The sequence below is a fragment of the Aythya fuligula genome, chromosome 2 (genome assembly GCF_009819795.1).
Source record: "Aythya fuligula isolate bAytFul2 chromosome 2, bAytFul2.pri, whole genome shotgun sequence".
In the NCBI taxonomy this organism is placed as follows: Eukaryota; Metazoa; Chordata; class Aves; order Anseriformes; family Anatidae; genus Aythya; species Aythya fuligula.
In genome coordinates this window covers 64,445,258-64,461,078 of record NC_045560.1, presented here as the reverse complement: position 1 = coordinate 64,461,078, position 15,821 = coordinate 64,445,258, and the positions used below count along the sequence as shown (strand labels likewise).

The following is a 15,821-nucleotide window of genomic DNA, read 5'->3' as shown; positions in this document are numbered from 1 at the left end:
GATTCTGTCTGAAGACCTGACCAAAAGATCAAAAAGGCTTGCTGAGAGCAAGGCTACGGCCTGCAATGCTGTGGAGATTTCAAGGTAAAATGTCAGGTTTCTGATGCTGTGAGCTCTCCATCTCCTCTGGAGGTACCTTAACCTCCATTATTTCTTAAGTGGGCAATCAACTGTGTGTGTCTTTGAGACACAGCGCAGAACCTGAACTGTTTTTGATGTAGTTTTCTTTTGTAGACCTTTATTTTTATTTCTTCCTTTTTATTTCTTCCTGAATGAAAAGGCAGAGGTTTGTTGGTTTTGGTTTCTTTCTTTTTTTTTTTTTTTTTTATGTGTATGTTTTTCCTCTCACAGGTATGATAATTTGCTATTTCACAGTTTCAGCATTCACACATCCTTGGAATTTCTGTCACTTCTGCTGTTAAGAAGAGAATCTGTTTTATTAGTAACAAAGTGATCTTGTGGCAATAACATGAGTACAGGAATTCAGAAGCCTGATTTTTTTCCTGCGAGGTGACTCTTTGGAGGGAGCCACCACAGGGGTGGCATGGCTGCAGAGTACGGAGCTGTGGGCTCTCTACAGTGAATATATAGAAAATGATGGACACTGGGAGTAGGATACATAAACTAATTCACATTTTGCCAAAAGCACAAGTAAGCCAATCCTCTTTTTTGTATTTCAAGTGTCCCTAAAGGAATTCTCTAAAGAATTTGCAAGCCCATTTTCATATTGTGGCTGGATGTTTGAAAGTGTGTCAAAAACCTTCTCTAAGCAAGACCTCAAAGGCCATATCTCCAGTCCTTATCTTTGTGGTCAGAGATGTTACTGGTGCTCTAGGAGATGTTGCTCCTTTGCTAGCTGAACTTGCATAGTCATTTTTTAAAGGAAGGCCAGCAAATACAGAGATGCACAGATTGCACATTGACAGCATGAAACAATTCGTAGTACTATTCCTGCTTGCCCTGAAGTAAGGAGACTGCTCAAGAAATTGTTGTTCACACACAAGCAACTGGTTGGAAATCTTTTTCTTTTTTTTTTTTTTTTTAAAAAAAAAAAAGGATAAAAAGAAAAAAAAAAAGTATTTTAGTGAAGTTTTTTAAAAATGGTAGCTCTCCAGAGCTCAATTTATTGTTTTGTTTGCTTTGTCTCAACATTAATAATTGTGCCTTTCTTTGGTCACAAATTGGTATTCAACGTGAGAGGGTTGGTGCACAAAGGGCTTTAACCTGTTTGTAGCAGCTACTGTCATGACACAGTTCTGGGTTGTGTGAAAGCCCTGTTCAGAGTAGAATAAAATCCTATGTAGATCTCTGCAGAGAGGTTCCTACAGCATCTCCCCCTGTGGAGGTGTGACCTTTCCTCTTTGATGCTTCTGAGAGTGGTTCATATGTGTTGTCATTGATTTGTGGCATATCAGACATCAAATCTGCAGCTGAATTCAGCTAGGTGGCTTTTTTTCTGTGAGTTCAGTTTAAGTTCAGATTTGTTTATTTATTTATTTTGTATGAACTTAAACCAAAAACCTTTGTGGTACACGAGAGCACTTTCTTCTTTAATGAGTGGGGATGCTAGTTTTTCAAATTTGAGATCAGAGAAGGAAAAAGACTGCTGATTTTCAGGATGTAGAAGGCAAGATGCTCTCACTGCATTGCAAGGTAGTTTTATGGACAAACTGAAATCTGAGTATTAGTCCTGTTAGCCGGCTTTGACATTTTCCCAAGTGCAATACTAATCATGAGGTGATCCTTGATGTGATAAACACAGGCCTACTGATGTGAGAGCAATAAATGCTTTCGGCCACAGTATTTTCAAAAGAAACAAAGCAGTAGACTGTACTGTGCTCTCTGTAAGTGTACATAACAGATGAGGAAAGCTGTATGGCTTTCAACAACTGAACCATGGTGCATGCAACCTAAGGGTGAGGTTGTATGTCTCAAAGGGCTGTGGACCACAGGAGAACATGTTAGAGCAAGACAAAAGAGGAACCTCATTCTCCATTAATTCAGCGGGGTTCCCAAAAACAAGACTGCTCTGTGTCCTTGAGATGGTCCACAAATACAAGGGAGGAAGACATCTTTCTAAAATTGATTCCTCCAGCATGTATTGCATCATCTGCATTGCATTAATCTTAAGTGAGCTCTTGGTTTTGTGCCAGGATTTTGTAGTTACTGAGGAAAAATTTGTGTGGTTTCTTTTCAACATTATTTTTGAACTGTGCAAATGTTTTTTTTCATCTGCACTAGTACTGCAGTTTGTGCTCTCTCAAATGTTAAATGAGAGAACAAAAGCATTTCTCAGAAAAGTTAGAAAGCAGAGATGTATTAAAGACACCATAGTTGGAATGAAGTTTGGATATGTGTTCTAAAAGATCAAAAGGTTCATTTTATCCTTAGTACTGATAATTGCCGATTCAATCTCTTCTGCCTGTTCCCTCAAGTTTTACTCTTCCAACATTTTTTCTACCCTTTTCACAACCTGTAGCTCATAGATGAAGAGGGTCTTTTGAACAATTATTAGTTTTGATGTCCTTACAGTAATTTAAGGAAAATTTACTAGTTTCTCACTTTTCCTTCTTTACTCCTATAGTAAATTATTGTAAGTGGCAGTGTGATTATTCATTTCATAGGTGAGTCTTTCATGGTGGCCCTCTGATGGGTGTTACAATGGAAAGTCACTATTTCTGCTGGATATTATATTGGATATAGTGGAGACAACTTATGAGTATTTTATTGTGTTTTCCTAGGCAGTCCCTACATGACCCTGAAAGGAAAAGTTTAAATACTTGGGAGTTTAAAAGAGGCACAAGCTGAAAATAACAAGAAGTACTAAGAGGTAGATTTTGCTTAAAGTAATTGAAGCCAACTGAGCAAGACAGAAGAGGAGCCTGCAGGCTTATTTCACAACTCTACCTACATACCCCAGTCCTTATGAGTTCACTGCTGGGACTGGACCCAAAGTCTGGAGTTAAGAGTATGAGTCAAATCCAGTATCTCCTGCAACTGACTTCAGATCCAGCCCTTTGGATTTATTTATGACAGCAAACTTGGCCAGCACAGTGCTCAATTACACTTTTGTTGGGTACATGTATTCCAGAGGCAGGACACTCCCACAGACTGGATTTCCAAAATCTCCCCACAGGTAGTGCTCAAACATGTATTTTTCTCCAGTTAATGGTTGCTGGCTTCTGATACCAGAAAGAAAAAGAAGCTTTTGTTCATGACTTTGCTCAAAAGAAGAAAATAAATTTGTTTGCACAAATATTTCTAACCAACAATCTGGATGTTCTGGGTATTTTCTTTGTCTTAGAAGCTCAGAGGGGTTGGAGTGAGGTGCTTTCTGTATATGTCTTCTGACACTTAATCTTCTTAAAGAGGAGGTCAGAAAAGGTTATTCCTCTGGTCTCTTTCAGTCCTTAGAAAAATAAAAGTATAATCATTTCTAAAGTATTTTGCTACTCCATCCACCTGATCTCAGCTCAGTGAAAAACTGACCTTCTCAAGAGCTCACAGCTATTTTTCAGGTCCCGTAAGCCATAATTCAGACACTTAATTCACCCTAGGGCCATGAATACTAAGTGTTTGTCTGATTGCCACACTGTGCACAGAACTTAAAACCTAGGTTTGGAGACTTATGTGAGGTTCTTGAGTCCTGAAGAGCAAGGTCTTTCTCTAGCAGACAAAGTTTTCCTTTTCCTAGCCCTTCTTCCTGATCTTGCGTGTTACAGAATTTGCCCTGTTGCACTTCTCTGGAGCTATCTTAGGCAAGCCATGGGCCTACATGACATTCCGCCACTATCTGTACTCTATATTGGCCATTTCATTTCCCATTCTCACCTGCTCCCAGAACTTTGCTATTTGAAGTATCCTATGTGTGTTACATTGCCACCATCCAGAAGTGTGAGCAGCTCTCCTCAGCTGTTTTGTTTTACCTTCAATCCCACTTTAAACCTCCCTTGTTCAGTGTGTAGCAAGTTCTATAAATACACATCTGGAAAAGATGTGAGATATGTCTCTTGCAGTTTTGTTGTTGTTGTTGTTTTTTTTTTTTTTTTTTTTTTGTGAAAGCCACCAGTGTTGGCATTGAAGACGCTTCAGATGAACCTTGCATCCAATATCCATATCAAAGCCAGGTAATAATTTTGTCTTGGTAATTCTGCTTTGCTAGTTATCCCCACTGTCTTCCTCTGTCTCACACTTATTATGCTGACAGCACCCAAATACAATGGACCTACATGCAAGCTAAGGTGAGATAATTTAACCCAAATATCATTATTATTTATTTATTTGTTTGTTTGTGTGGGCAGTTCTAGACTGTAAATGAGAAAAGAAGAAAGTTAGTCTTGTTTATATTAAGATTCCCAGTTAGTGTAATGTGGATTTTCTTGAACATCCTCTCATTACAAAGAGCTTTAGGTAAACAGCCCTGAGCTTTTAAAGAAGTCTTTTGAATACACCACACAAGTCAGCATACCTGCAGAGGGTTAACTTCGCTTCCCAGTTGTTGGCCACTATCCGCAGCCAAGATATGGAGACGTCAACAGAATAATGATTTCTCCCTGGAGCTTGAACTGCTATTCTACTGTTGCTTTTAGATTTGACCTTGAAGCCAAGTCTAATCATGTTTTCTGCTTCTTCCTATCCTTTCTGAATGCCACTTCCTTGGCTGTTGTGAACCTGCAGCCTACCTTTCTATAGCAGTTGACAGAGCTTAACTATGTTTGGTCCCATTTGTCATCCCACTCCCAAAGGCTACTAAGGACCAGCAATTTTCATTGTCTTGCTTTTGTTATGGCTCTAGCTACAGCATCCAGGTTGATTAGACAGGGGAAACTCATACACTGTCATGCCAAGCCACTCAGTCTGTACTTCTGCCCTAGTCTAACTGTCTATGTATTACAAAGGACATCACAAACATTTATGGTTGAACAATGTACTTGTTCTTTATGTAAACTCAAAGATACTTCTCCCAGAATCTTCTGTATACATGTATATACAGGAGATACTTCTTTTCTTCAATATAGAGAGATACATTGTCATCCTCGTTGGGAAGGATTCAGTAAAAGCTTACATTTTAATGAAGTATAAAGCCACAAAGGAAGTATTCAGAAAATAAGAAAGCCTGTGTAATGTGTGTGCTCTACAGAATTTACGCTTCTGATGTGGCATAGCATCCAAATTCCTTTTGTACAGTATTGTGTCTCCAAGTGGATAGCCAAAACTGTATATGATGCAAGACAGTGGAAAGCCTCCTTCTTACTAAATTACACTACACAGCATGAAGATCTTTGCTAAATTAGCTGCACTAAGATATTGTCTAACAGCCAGGTGGGAAGGGGACTGCACTGTGGCAGGCTCTGCACAGAGATCCCACAAGAGGGGAGCACAATGGAAACCTGCTCAAGTCACTGGAACTGGAACAGGCTCTTAGTATACAGTTTGTTAAAGAGATGGGTGACTCATTAAGAATGATAGAAGATGTGGGTCTGGAAACATGTTAGCTGTTAAAATGCATTTGATTTTTTAGCCTTGGCTTTCCCTGTGGCTTTAGCCAAACAATATTACTGTCCTACCTCAGACTGCCTATCTGGAAAATAAGAGGTTTTTTTGACTGAAATTTCACAATTCTGACTGAATTTCAAAGGAATGCTGTAAGGATTAATCAGTTTCTTTTTCCACTGAATGTTTGGGAAAAGGAATGTATAAGTATTTATATTGTTTCCAAGGCATTTTTGTTTGTGAGTTATCTCTGACATATGGCTTTTTAATGCTAAGAATATTTATGATATGGACACTTTTTTAAACATCCATTTAAGTCGCTTGTGTGAAACATTTATACTAACTATATTGGTAAACTACTTAAGATCCTACAGACTAAAGACGGAATTCAGAAACTCCTTCACTATGTTATAGTTCCCTGAAATACCTCATTACTTAGTGATGTTTAATCAAATTTAATCTTCAGTAAATCTCTCTGTGTCATTAAAATTCTGCTAGGCATTACTTTCACATTATTTCTTAGGGGCTTGAAGTAGACAAAGTTTTGGATTATTTTTAAAAGGAAAATTGTTATACTGAGGAAATGAAAAATAATTTGATGGGCTTGTTTCTCTAAGATACAGCATTAAGAATGTCTTCTAGCAAAATTAAAGTATTGCTGTCTATTTCACAAAAGTTTTGCTTGATGCTGGATTTTTTTTTGCCCATTTCCACTTTGATCCGTCTTAGTCTTTTACATTTCTGTTGAAATGGGTTTTATTTGTTTGTGTTTATCATGTGGAAACAGAATACAACTGGTTTGGACATGCTGTTGAGTGAAGCTGCACTAATGCTGATGGCTGCCCAAAATGTTGTGCTTTGTGTGCAGCACAACACATGACTTCATGATGAGGTTTTTCTTAGAAGCCCATCTCCTGGGATCATGCGATCATACAATAATCTGATTTTTTAAATTAATTTTCATTTTTAAGCAAAGAAAATCTAAAAATAGACCAACTACACAGAGTGAATCAAAGCACAGTCAAACAGAATGTTCTTCTATATCTATTACTGTTTTAAAAATATTAATATTTAAGATCTGGCAGGCTTTTTTTTTTTTTTTTAATTGTGCATGATGAAATGGGCAAGAGGAAACATCAGATGCTTTTGTAAATGCTGATGCTATTCATGAGAGTATGCCTTGCATTTCTAAGCAGTGGTTATAAGCAACAAACCTGAGTTGCGATGTAGACGAGGCTAGAGAATGAAAGATTGGATTGAGGGGTGGAGACCTCAACAGAGAGGACCTGCTTGCTGCCCTCTGTACTGGAGCAGTCAAGTACTGGCCTCTGGAGATGAAACTGGGTGATAGTTCATGTCAGAACACCAAAAATGTTCATGAGATGAGCATCAGGCATTGCTTTCCTAACAGTTGGGAAGGTACTCAGTGGCACTGGCCCATCTGTCTCGCTTCTTGTTCAGCTGGTGATTTATAATGGGCAACTGCAGAACATGCTGCTGCTGCCTTTAAAACAAGGCAGGTCATAGATATTGATTCAAGTCCCCACTGTATTAACTCTGCCCTGTTTTTAAGCACCTCTTTTCTCTTTATTGTAAAGGCATTTTTACAATCAAAAGAGGCAAAGCCGCCCATCACTGAGTCCTCCTGAATTTGGAGACTCCCACTTCCACACCCAAATTGCCTTCAACAGCATTTCCTTTTTTATTTCCATCTGTTTTTTAGAGGCATATTTTTCCATTTTTATGGCGAATATTAATTTCATGTTGGTTTTCCTGTGCATACTTTGTGGGAGTAAACATGCAGAGACGAGACTTCTAGGAGCAGTCTGTGTTTGGTGTTGGGAGTGGGGAAAAGGATAGCCTGGGAGGAGAGAGTGAACAATTAAGTGAAATAATCCATAAAATCAGTGAGTTGGTAAAATGAGACTGGCTCATTAAACAACCTAAACAGAAAGAAAACAATAAGCAAAACTGTGGTCAAGGTAGAAATATTACAAGCAATTTGGTGAAAGAAGTTGAAAATGAGCTGGAAGAAGTCTATCAACTGGAGCAAATGGAGAATTGTTTGGTCCTGGTGGCAGGGGAAACCTGAGGAATATCCATAACAACATGTGGAAGGGGAACATGACAGCATCCACCAGAGCTGCAGATCTTTCAGGGGCTCACATCCTAACATCTTTCCTGGCCATGCCAATGGGAGGTGCAACCCATAGCTGCAGAAGTCTGTCATTACAGTTAGAAGCCCCAAAGCAATGAATCCAGGTGCTCCTTAAATTTGGGCACGAGTGGGGAGAAAATGACTTGGACTGTGTTTTAGGGAATTCCATGTTTGATCCCACAGTGACAAAGGCCAGGAGGGTCTCTGTGCTGCGTTTGCATTTATAAACCACTCCATGCTAATTTTGTTATATTCTGCACAGTAAAAACTTTACAGAGTATTATGGTGGAGGTGGTCTAACGCAAGATCACAGATCCAAATGTTTGTATCAGATCACTTCAGACTTTATGAAACCCTGAAATGTCTTCCTGGTTGTGAACCAATTTGGACCTTGGAGAAGGCTTGTATAGGACTTGAATTTAAATTTAAGTTTGATCTGTTTTTATACTGTTGAAACCTCCACTGTCCCCCAAATCTGATAAACTTGAATGCATACATATCCTCTTCCACTTGGTGGCCATTCCCTTACTGAGGATGTGTTGCAGGCTGTTTGCTGGTTTATTTTCAGCTTCATGTACAAACAGGTTCCTTTCTAACACAGGTGAGGTTTTCTATAGAACTGAGTTTTCTGTGACAGCAAGTCCTGTGTGAGTGCAGGCTGGTGGAGTTGCGAAGTGCTAATCATATAAAGACAGCATTCCCTTGTCATCATGTGGGTTTATTTATATTCTCCCCCCTCTGACTTCCAGACCAGAACCCTGAAGAGCCTTAGCCCGGTGTGAATTATATAATTGTGCTGCTGCAGGCCATGTGACTGGCTGCCTGAGTAATTCCCTGCAGAAGGAGACAAACTGCATATTAAAAAGCTCAACAAACAGTGTTTAAAACACAAGCGTGCGGTGGTAGTGTACAGTACCTGTGCCACTTTGTCTGAAATCTGCTACTACTGTTGCAGCCCTGTGGAGGCTTGATTTATGGTACCAAGCTCTGTGACTTGAGGGGAAGAGCATGGGTGGGGAGGGAAGGCTAACTGGAGCATTGGCTTGTTTCCTTTCCCCTACAACAACACTGTCTCCAAAAGTGGTTTTGTCTTAAGTTTATCAGAGCAAATGGCTACTTGGAGACCTCATCGTGGAGCAGGGAGTCATTGCCTCATGGAGGTAAGCAGCAGTCACGGCGTCCCACATCGGCTGGGAGCCTAACTCTGTTCTTGCCATTCTGCAGTGGGGTAGGACAGACGGAGGAGAAGAGAGAATCTGGCATAAAGCAAACAGGGATCCACTAAAGACCCTCTTTATTTATAGGTAATATATGGAGAGCAGGGGGAAGGGCCGGGTTAAACGTTCCCATTTTACAAAAAGCCTTGTGCTGTTTTCAGGACAGTTAATTGCATCGATTGTTCTGACCTCTGTATCTTCCTTTCATACGGGAGCAGGATGTTGAATTGTAACTTGTTTTTCGACTAGCTGAGGCTGGAGGAGAAGGGGCTGTCTGGCACTGCAAGGCTGGATGGCTGTGCGTAGAGTGCATGCGTTTCCAGAGCACAAGACTTAAGGAGGTTGTTGCTCAGCTTCAGAAAGCACAGCTGTTGCAGAGCAAGGGAAGGAGTGTGGACGCAGCCTTGTGATCTCTGCCAGGTAGGCAAATGCACAAACCATGTGCTTGTTCCTGACTAGTTTTATTTCTCGCAGTGGCAGTATTATTAGCAGATAGCATTTGGGTTCACAAAGTCCTCATTTCTGCTTGTGGCAGTCGGATGTGGGTGATGATAGCAGCTGGGTGTGTTTGCCCAGAAGCTGGTATGTATGAATGAGGAGATCAATAGCTGTGCTAAAAATCACTGAGCCATCTGGGATTTACAGATAGAGGATTGACTTGCAAATCCCACTGCAACTGAGATCTGCAGTAACTGCTGAATAGCAGCACACATGATGGAGATGCCATAGAAAGTTATCCAGAAGACCTGAAACAACCCAGTGGTACTTTTCTCAGCCCTCTTTTGCAGAGAAGCTTGGGAAAGGGTGAGAAAATGCTGAGGCAGGGGGAGATGATGTTCTGCTGCTGAATTTTTTTATTATTTTTTTAGTCATGTTGACATATGATTTTGAACCTAGTGCAGGAAGATAGACAATATAGCTAGCTGTATTTTACGTGTGCCTGGTGACTACCAAAACCAGTCTCTTTACATCTGCATGCAAATTGGAGAAGCATGTAGCCAAGGGGATGTGGGAGAGAGCATAGGTAGGGAGAGGAGAAAAGCCTTGTTTGGAAAGACAGCAGAGAATGCACTGGGAAATAGAGGTTGGATTTCAAGTCCATTTTATGCTTATTCTGTGCTCTGTGATTATGCAGACCTACAGCATCTATGAAACTGCAAAAAGGAGCTAGGGACAAACTAAGATCTGAGAGTAGAGAGAAAGTCTTTTACCACTGGTAAAGAAGGCAGTGCTTTCACAACAGACTGGTCATCTCTGTGGTAGCTTTCGTCACAGATCTTAAGTATGGAATTAGTCTTCCATTCTCTCTCAGCTGTAAACAGTGATATTTACCTGTTCTACTTCACATGAAGAAAATGAGGCATGGGAAAGTTATAAGATGTCACGTGGGTTTCTGGGTCAAGCTGTTCTAAAACATAGCTGGGAATGGAGAGGCTGGTTGCTGAAGTAGGATGCCATGTTTATAAACCTATGTAATGGATAGGTAAATATATACGTATTCATGGTATGGAGCAAAGTAGGTATTCTGCTCTATGTATTTCTCTGTTGTGGATAAATACAGATGTTGAAACTCAGATATTCATAACAATGCAGGGCATCCAGTTACTAAAATAGTGGCATTTGGAGTCTGGAAAGACTAAACAACTTAGCCAAGGTCAAAGTAATTTGGAAAATAACTGGAAATGCAAAACAAATTATCCAGTGTTTTACCCACTAACTCATTCCAGCAAAGCAAAATAACAGCTTTCCTCTTTTAATTTTTTCTTTATTTTCCTTGCAGATCATGACCTGACCTTGTGTTAGCTTGGATAGTTACATTTTCCTTCTGTGCTATTCTAGCTTGTATTTTAAGTGGTGGTATCTAGTATTTATTTTATGAAGTTGCTGTGTGGATATCTTCTACTGTAGAGGGAAGATCTTGGTGGTGGCTGATACGTCACTGAACAACATATAAGCTAGTTCGTAAATAAACTTGGGAACACAAAATAAAATGTGGAACATGGTTCTTAGTCCTCCATAATAACAGTGTTGTTCACAGTGCTGTGTATTTGGAGGTTTATCAGGCTTTGCACTACTTGCTAGATCTTTTCCCTGATTTTTTTTTTCTTCGTGGAGATATTAACAGTAAAAAGACTTCAGCTAAAACTTTGGTAAGTAGGAGGCATCTTTTATATCTGTAGCTGTCACTGCATTGCACAACAGATGTAGTGGTGATGTGACCCAACCCTGCTGCCCTTGCTAATGTATGTGTTAGTAGAGCTACGCTCGCTGCACTACTGTTCCTGAGAAGCAGAGCTGAGCCTTGTAAAGCTCTTTTCTCTTATTCTGAGTCCACAACCCTGTTTTTTTCTGGTCCCAAAATACAGACTGTGGTCAGCTGAAACTGAGAAGCAGTTTGTCTTTTCTTTTGTTTTTGTCTTCTTGGGATGCAGCTAGTGAAGAATGATGCTTTTCGTGTGACCTACACCACTGAATGGCATCACTCTGTAGGGGAGTCTCCGCAGGAAGATACTTACAGGTATATTTATCACTTGTTTAATGCCATTGCTTAGTGAAGTTACATGGGCCATCTGTGTAATCAAATGTGTTCACAGCTATCAAGGAAGCTCTTCAAATAGGCCTACAGGTAGCTAACAGCATATCACTATAGTACCTTTTGAAGAAGAAAAAAGAATAATTTTACTTACTCCTTACAGAACCTTTGTCATACTCCTCACCCCAGGATCTGAGATCAGGAGTTGAATGCTCTGATATTACTTTCAGCATAGTCTTTCATATTTCCGTGTATTACCTCCACTGAAGGCAGTAAGAGTTAGGAGTTGATACCTAGGAAAGCATTGACCCATCAATTTTCTTAAATAGTAGTCAGTCTAACTGAAGATGATAATTCCTCTGAAGGAACTGTCACACTTTGTTGGATAAATTATCTGCAAATGAGAACTTTTCCAAGGAAGCTCTTGTAGGTGATGAAAGAAGGGAGCAGTGTAACGCAATTTTGTATATGTTGATTAGAAGAACAATTCTGACCCAACAGAGGAGTTAGGATATGATGAAGTAGATTGGGAAAGAAAATAGAACTTACTAATTTTTGCCTAGAACTTCAAGCAATAGACCATGATAAGTGAGTAAAGACAAAATTATTCAAGCTTTTTAATCATACCACTATGAGATAGAACAGAAGGTGTCTTCAGAGTTTTTGGCAGCCTATCAAGCTGGTAGAGGGACAAATGTGCCTGTTAGAAAGTCTGTGGTTTAGTAGTAACCTGAAAGGAAAAGAAAAAAAATCCATGCAGGATTATACTTTTATAATAGAGGAGCCACCAAATCTACCTGCAGGTGAAGAAAAGAGCTAACTGTAGCTGTGAGTCTGACCAGCACTTCAGTATTTCTGCCTCTGAATTATTCTTGTTTCACTTAGTCTTGGTCTTGAGCTGTGCCAAAACATCTATAAGAAATAGCAACATGTACCTGGTTTTCTAATTCTCTTAACCAGTTGTCAGAGATCACCATAGATCCACAATGCTGTTGACAATTTAAGAGAATGGTAAAAACTTTTTTGAGTACACCTATGGTGAAAAAGAACTCTTCTTGCAGAAAGGGAGAACATTTTTTGACTTTGTTTAAAGGTTGTTTCCCCTGTCCCAGGACAAATGCAAAGAAACAGAAAGATGAGGGGAAGACGACAGTATGGAAGAAGTAATATTTTTACTTGAAAATAATTCTTGTCTCACTTTGAGTTATTTTAGGACAGTGAAATAGGAATAAAAGACCCATGTGATTGCCCAGACTTTATTCTGTATCAAAACAAATTGGAACATTACTCTCAAATTTTTCATGCTGTTTTTCTGAATCTAGTTTTTCAGGGATGTTCAGTTTGAGTTAAACAACTTTTCCCAGAATTACATGTATTTTCCAACATAGCAAAACTGAGTTTCGATTAAACAACCACTATTTAGCATTACAGAATATTTGAGATTTGAAGGGATTTTAGGATGTCAGGTTGCTCAATTTAATGGTTTAACGTTAAAATAGTGCTCCATCTTTTAGCAGCTTAGTGTGAAAGTAAGCAAGATTTAACTTTGGAAAATTTAGATTGTTAGTTTTCAAAGCTGTAGAAGAGGTTTGGGAGATTCCCTGTAAGGAGGGACTGTATGCAAGTGCTTTTTTTTTCCTGTTTTTGTTGTTCGTTTGTTTTTAACTTCTGCAGTGGGAAGCTGAATTTTACTGAGCACTGCAAAGAAAAGCTTTCCTAGAAAAATGTTATATTTTCAGAAGATACACCACCTTTTCAGATGTAATGGCAGATAGGACTAAAAGCCTTGTTTTCTGTGATGTGCGTTTGCCCTATGGCACTTAGCTGACTGTTCAAGTGTGAATGTATCCCAAAACATTTTGAAGCATGGAGATTCATCTTTTTCATTTCAATAGTTTATGTACACTGATAAATGTAGTGGGAAAACAGTTTAAAAAAAAAGCAAAACCAAAACATCTTCAATGTCCTGCTGGAAAATGGTCATCTGGAGGATCCTTCAGAGTCTTCATGTGTTTGACATCAAGTCAAAGCCTTTCCAAGAATGACATGGATCTGCTTTTGGAGTCAGTGGAGTTACACAGAGATGAATCTCTCTCCTTGCACCTTTCCCATCTTTTGCTTAATGTGGTGCAATGAACTAAAACTTGAGACTTGTAGAGCACCATTCCCACTAATAGAAATATCTGCAAATTAATCAGGCTGTGGTATATAACATTAAATCTTGCTTATTATAAATGACTGTTATGTCATGCTAATGAGATTTCTTTCAGTTATACTGCCTGCATAGTGCTGATCCAGACAGCCAAGTTTTACTATTATTTTATGCTCAACTATGCCTTACTGACTTCTCTTTTTTGTGGAAAAGGACAGGGGGGAGAGTAGATGACTTCTCTGTTGAATTTTAACTGTAGTAAAAGTATCTGAAACGAGAATAGGAAAGAAAGGTGTGTGTTTAAGCATGTAAGGCTTTTGAGCATAAGGCTTTTTTTTTATTTAAAAAAAAAACAAAACAAACAAAAAAAAAAAAAAAAACACAAAACAGGTCCACATGATATAACTAGCTGAATGTACTTTCTCCAATTCACGAAGACCAAGCTGATCTACTCACTGTAGACCTGACCCAGATCACAGCTACATCTCCTGGGGAAAACTTCAGGTCTTTAAATGAGCATGTTAGGATGCTGAAGGGATTATTAGCATTGAGAAACCAGTTGATTCTGCTGCTGCTCCCAAGCTGTGGCCACCTGTAGTTTGAAGTTACCTGTTTTGCTCAAGTTTTTCATGGACTTAATCTAACTGCTCACTTCACAGGGAGAAAATGACCTTGGGAGGCTTCATCTGTACAGACATGCTTGTGCCTGGGAGGTGAAGTGAGCATAGTTCAGCGTGAAAGAAGCTGTCCCTTTCACAAACGGTCTAGATGCAGTAGCTCCAAGGCCCAAGTATGTATCATAAGCAGCAGGAGTGACTAACCTCAGCTTGAGGTGGTAGTTTTCCTCCATCTGCCAAGACAGGAAACCATCAGCAGAGATAAATAAATGGTGGCATCCTTATCAGTTTTTTACAGATGCCTTAAATAGCAGAAGCAGTTATATGCCATGGTGTTTAAAAGTGGTTTGCTGTTTTTTTCTCCCTAAAATGAATAAATAAATAAAAATCAAGGAAATAACCCCTTCTTTCACCAATGTGGAATGGATCCTAAAAGGTCTACCTCAGTGAACTGGCAAGCTGTACTTTAACCCCTTCCCTAGTTAGGTCAGGGCTGTGCACCTCTCACACACGAGTTGCACAGAGCCTCGGTTTGCAGGAGAAGTGATTACTTGGCAGTCAGCCCTGTGTGTGTTCATCGTTCTATTTCTGATGCATGACTTCTCAGAAGAACAGTATTGGTGGCGTTTTTAAGCTGTTAGATTGACCTGTTGTTTTCAGGTCTTTGTGGCTTTTGCGTCATATTGGAGTGTCTTTGACCTGTTTTATATCTGAGCTTTCTTGCTTACGAATTGCTTTTCCCTGAAGAAGTTGTTGGTATAATCACTGCACTTGAAACCATGCTTCTGTCATTTACATGACTGTGTCCCCAAGAAAGTCCACAGCTTCATTTCAGGGTTTGTATTTGATGAGGAGATTAAAATTGGTGGGTTTTAGTCTTCTGTTTCCCAAATAATCCATGTTTTTTTTTGTCAGTGTGGTCAGCTGAACACATTGGGGGCTGCCTTTTAGAAAATCCTCACTCCCTTGCTTTTGAAAATCTTTTGTGTGGTTCAAGTTGGGTTAGTCATAGTTGTTAGTCATATTTGAAAATGTAGGCCTTCAGATTTGCCTTTGTTATTTGTTTTCTTTTTTAAATCATCTTTCTCTGAGACCTCAAGGAAAGGCAAATTAATCATAATCTGGTGACATTCCATTAAGGAAACATAATTCTTCTGAAGTCTCTATGCAGTTTTTATAGAGAAGCTTTCATTACATCAAAACCTCAGATTGAAAGTGATAAGACAGCAAAAAAAACAGTATCCATCAGTATCCACTGAAGGGTGCAACCAAATATTAAGTTTGCATTGGGAACTAGTTTGCAAAGGGAGTTTTTTCTCCTTAAAGCAGAAGTGCATTGTCTAGAACTTAGGTATATATAGCATCAATGGACAAAAGGTGTGGCTCAGTTTCTCAGGCCAGCTTTCTGCATTGTGTGAACATCCACACTTGTCTAAGAATATAGGTCCAGATTCCTCCCAGCACCTGTAGGGTGTCATTGGCAAAGCGCTGGAGAAGGTAACTGTTTATACCTAATGCTGGCAAATGAACCACCAGTTGAGGGTGGAGTTGTGTTGAGCTCTGCATTGAGTTTGGGCACTGATGGGTGGCACGGATGTGATGAGCATGGCTGGCACTTGCAGTGTTTGAAGGCAGGGGACAGTTTGTGTTC

The 15,821-nt window shown here is 39.5% G+C and overlaps 1 protein-coding gene across 3 annotated transcripts in view; it reads left to right on the top strand.

Annotated features, from left to right (window-relative positions):
* Positions 1–15,821, top strand: part of PHACTR1 (phosphatase and actin regulator 1) — a 306,420-nt gene that overhangs the window by 114,632 nt on the left and 175,967 nt on the right. Inside the window, exon 1 of one of the 3 annotated variants that reach the window (XM_032181579.1) lies at positions 9,219–9,288. The exons of 1 other annotated variant lie outside the window; for it this stretch is intronic. The gene's annotated coding sequence lies outside the window, so the exon portion shown is untranslated. Of the gene's footprint in view, positions 1–9,218; positions 9,289–11,368; positions 11,387–15,821 lie in introns of those variants that run through there. One more of the 3 variants, XM_032181581.1, reaches the window with a different exon arrangement.